The 4,481-nt window shown below is 35.1% G+C and overlaps 1 long non-coding RNA gene across 1 annotated transcript; it reads right to left on the reverse strand.

Annotated features, from left to right (window-relative positions):
• Nucleotides 1–208: 208 nt before the first annotated feature.
• Nucleotides 209–962, reverse strand: LOC110903327. Its single transcript, XR_004876236.1, has 4 exons — nt 759–962; nt 617–682; nt 390–513; nt 209–226 (listed from the first exon to the last, which is right to left on the reverse strand). It is a non-coding gene; the product is annotated as an uncharacterized LOC110903327 (long non-coding RNA).
• Between the last annotated feature and the right edge of the window lie 3,519 nt (nt 963–4,481).

A 4,481-nucleotide genomic window follows, 5' to 3' on the forward strand; every position in this document is an offset into this window, starting at 1 on the left:
GCCTTGGATCGTCATGTTCCAAGATCTCTTGGTTAACTCCTCGATGAAAAGCTCGCAAGCTTTCGAGAAAACGAGTGGTGCCTCTCCTGAGATCATCTTCACATCCACACTTGATTTCTTCATGATCTTCTTGATCCTTGCCAATGGTAACAAATGAGGCCCATGCCTCTTTGGTATCCCTCCAGATAAGATTCCTGAATACTTCTTGGCCTGCCTCATCTCAAATCTGGAGACAACACAAAGAGGGCTAGCTAGTTACACCAATTATTGTATTGCAAATGTTTGATTGTTATCTATAAGATTTTTTTTCCCAACATCCAATCCACCGTTAAAATTAAAAATAAAATTTCATATAAATAAAATTTCATATAAAGCTGTCTATATCTTACCCTCCTCAGACCCTACGTTAGCTTTGCTATTGGTGGGATTTCCTGAGTATGATGATGATGATAACGATGATGATGATGATGATGATTTTCGTCCAGGGCTCTTTTGACGTTAAGATTGCAAAGGCTTAAGATTTCATAAACAAATTAATGAAATGTAAATGGTGTTAAAAGAAAATTTTAACCAATTTGGAGATAAAATGATGGTTAGAATCAAGATTAGGCAAAACCTATACACTGTTTGAAGAGGACAGGCTAATTATATGAATGGTTTGTGTTTAAAAACACGGTAACACCTGCGAAACACGCCAATAGTTAAAAGTTGTAACCGCGTTGATAAAAAAGACCAAAATCGATTTCGTAAGTTCTTACCTTGTTTAGATGATCAACAAACATTTATATATATACTCCTACTCTTGTTCAGTACTTCAGTTATTGAACGTCTGGTGGGAAGCCTTTGCTTAAATGTTCTAAAGTCACAAGTTTCAAGATTTTATGAACAAACAAGATATGATGGATCAAAAGAAAGGTAATATTTTCAAGAGAGAATTATAAAAATGATAGATATTATCAAGATTAAAAATTAATAGATTGAGATGATGAGAAATCATGACCAAACCTTTGCTATTTATATGTATATAAAATATGGCCGGCCAGGTTTCGCCAGCTTTGCATGCTTATACCATTCTTGGGGTGGCCGGCTTTACTAATTAAGCTTAGCTCTTTATTTTATTTATTTATTTATTTTTTAGGGAACAGCAATAGTTAAGCTTAACTTAACTTTAGCATTTACATTTTTTTGTTTTTTTTATATTATTATGTTTTGTTTTATTATTATTATTATTATTATTATTATTATTATTATTATTATTATTATTATTATTATTATTATTATTATTATTATTATTATTATTATTATTATTATTATTTTGCATTAATTAAGTTTTTTAGTTTAGTAGGTGAAGGATTTGTTTTCACAAAATAAGTGCAACATGTATTTATGGCGTATTTGTAGATAAGAATATGTAATGAATGTCGAAAAGTATATAGAACACAAGATAGAAGAATAAACTAAGGGGCTGTTTGGCAAGTGCTGAACCAGTAAGTGCTGAACCAGTAAGAGGTCTGAATGGGTAAGAGGCTCTGAACCAGTAAGTGCTGAACTATTAAGAGCTGTTTGGTTGTATCTCTGAATGACTGTGTAGAATGACTATTTTACCCCTCTGAACTATAATGTGCTGAATGAAATGTATCTGTTTGGCAAGAGCTCTGAATAGTGTACAGATTGATGAAAAATTGTAAAAGAAAAATACAAAACCATAGAAAATCCAAATTACACATCAATCCTTTAAATTCCATGGAGACATACGAAAATCCAAATACAAAATAACACAACATACGGCCGGAGGGAGGAGGAGGGCGGCGCTCGGTTGCGAGGAGAGGGAGGAGGAGGGCGGCTCTCGGTGGTGAGGAGACGGAGGAGGAGGGCGGCGGGAGGTGGTCAGGAGAGGGATGGGGGTTGAGGTGGTGTTGATGAGAGGAGAGGTGAACCCTAGTTTTGATATAGAGAAAGAAGGAAAAGGGTATGCAAAGTCTTTTTTTTTCTTTCAGCAACTTCTTATCACTATATGGTTAAGCACTGAATGGTACCATTAAGAGGTTGGTATTTTGCCAACCAAACAGGTAACCTCTGTCCGAATAAAAGGGGAACCTCTTAATGAATCATTAAGAGGGTTGCCAAACAGCCCCTAAACCTTTTAATTTTATAAAATACAAACATACATTTATGGTGGATCATAAATAATATGCAAATAGTTTTGGTAATTGTCATATCCTCTTGGCACAATAGTCACGGTTCTTTGATAACGACAATAATCAACTTTTGGGATTTTTCCAAATAAAATAAACTGGATTGGTTGCCGTTGGAGTAGTGGGGTTGTTTTGAACACTAGAGAACAAATAAGTAGGGCTGTAAACGAACCGAACGTTCAGCGAACAGTTCGTGAACCGTTCGGTGGAAAGTTCGTTTATGTTCGTTCGTTTAATAAATGAACGAACATGAACAAGAAATTTCGTTCGATTAGTTAAATGAACGAACATGAACAGAGGTAAGGTGTTCGTGAACGTGTTCGTGAACATTCGTTGATTTGCGTTTGTTTATGTTTGTAGATTTAAGTTTTAATTGAAGATATTTGTACTTTCTTATATTTTATTTGTACTTTTTATATTATTAAACTTTTATTTATTTTATTACCGTAACAATGAAACTAGGAAACTCATTTTCACCTTGTTTATGTATCATTTCCCTTTCATTTCTCATTATTTACATCGGCAAATACGATCGACCTCCGTTCCACAATAAGGGATTCAAGTTCGAGTGCTACTCTCTGGGCCGTCTATCTTTATCCTTCGCCGCGTTCGCCAAATTTATTTGTGTTCGTTTGTGTTCGTGAACCATTCGCGAACACGCTCATTTCCTTAATGAACGAACACAAACATAAAATCCCGTTCAGTAAGTGTTCATGAACCGTTCGTAAACACATTTATTTTCTTAACGAACGAACACGAACAAGACCTTGTTCGTGTTCGTTCGGTTCGTTTACAGCCCTACAAATAAGATTTATTTAGTTTGAAAAAATGGTTTGTGGAAAACGGCTCTAACATTATTAACTCACATTTTAAACTCAATTATTTGTCATCGTTACTATTCAAAACAACTCATTTACAAAAGGCTTATCCTTAAATTACGACGCTGGAAGATTTGTTGGTTATCCGTTAAATATCCCGTCAATGATTCCTCATGAATATCCATAGGAAATCGCATTACCCGCACGCTTATTTTTGATGAGGTATCACCAATGGATTACCATCGGTACCCACCCTTCATAGACACATATTGGACAGAATGTGTCGATGAAGTAATTCATTCATGTACACACTCTTTACCCTTCATCAAAATTTTCATTTTGAGTGATATGATTGATTCCATAACTTATTTATGTGTGACATAAATAATTGTTTATTGTGTTTTTTTACTTATTCTTAATTTTAAATTGAATATAATATCACTTGATTTTAAATAAAACAAACTATCACTTTTCAAAATATTGGTTTTTTTTGCAGCCGTTCCAAAAGAAAAAAATTGATTTTTTTTCCTTTTTATCTCTTTGACTGAAACATTATGTTAGGATCATTGTGTTTTACGTTTGATTTAAGATGAAAGATGAATGAGAAATGCAGTGGAATATAAATGATAACAAACTTTGCACACAATCAAACAGGAGAATTGATTTCAACATACAAGTTTAACGTTGAACCGAATGCTTAAATTTATTCCAAACACCGATTAGGCGATTACAATTGCAAGTATGCAACAAACTCCCCTCAGCCTGAGCTCACAGTGATTTGTTCGTGCAGGAAGAAAGATGGTGAAGAGCTAATAGAACAGTAAAGGGTACTGTTCTATTTATAGGCACGGACAAACCACTGAAGCATCTAAGCTGACGTCACCATGAAAGTGACATTTAACCTCCTAACTAACAACTGATCTATACAGGTACTGCTTTGCTAACTACTGTTATACATTACATTTCATAATATAAACTAAACTACTGTTGCATCCTTCTACTGACGTGAACCCAGCAGTACTTGACATATCCAGCAGAGCTTGACCCATAGCAGTAGATTGAACAGCAGAGCTTTAGTCTTCCATCAGTCTTTTACTTGATCAGCAGTTATAGGTCAGCAATTGTAATGATCAGTAGATTGGAGGTCAGCAGATGTTGAAACCACTTTCAAGGGGAGAGACTTGATTACATAACTTTTGCTTATTCTGGATCCATTGCCCTGATCCAGTTTTGGCTTTAATTATCTGTTCCTCTGATAGGGTTCAATCCCAACAATCTCCCCCTGGAACAGATAATGCCAAAACTCTTCATTGTTGGTAGATCTTTATTGCCTCATCAACAGTTCCCTTATTTGCCCTTTGAGTTGTAACTCAAAGGCTAAGGCATCTGTGTCATCGTCATCCCTGCACAGTGGAAGATCAAGGAGTTCCTGCAAATCTTCAAGACTTAGGCCAAGTGCTTGTTCCCT

The sequence above is a fragment of the Helianthus annuus genome, chromosome 13 (genome assembly GCF_002127325.2).
Source record: "Helianthus annuus cultivar XRQ/B chromosome 13, HanXRQr2.0-SUNRISE, whole genome shotgun sequence".
In the NCBI taxonomy this organism is placed as follows: Eukaryota; Viridiplantae; Streptophyta; class Magnoliopsida; order Asterales; family Asteraceae; genus Helianthus; species Helianthus annuus.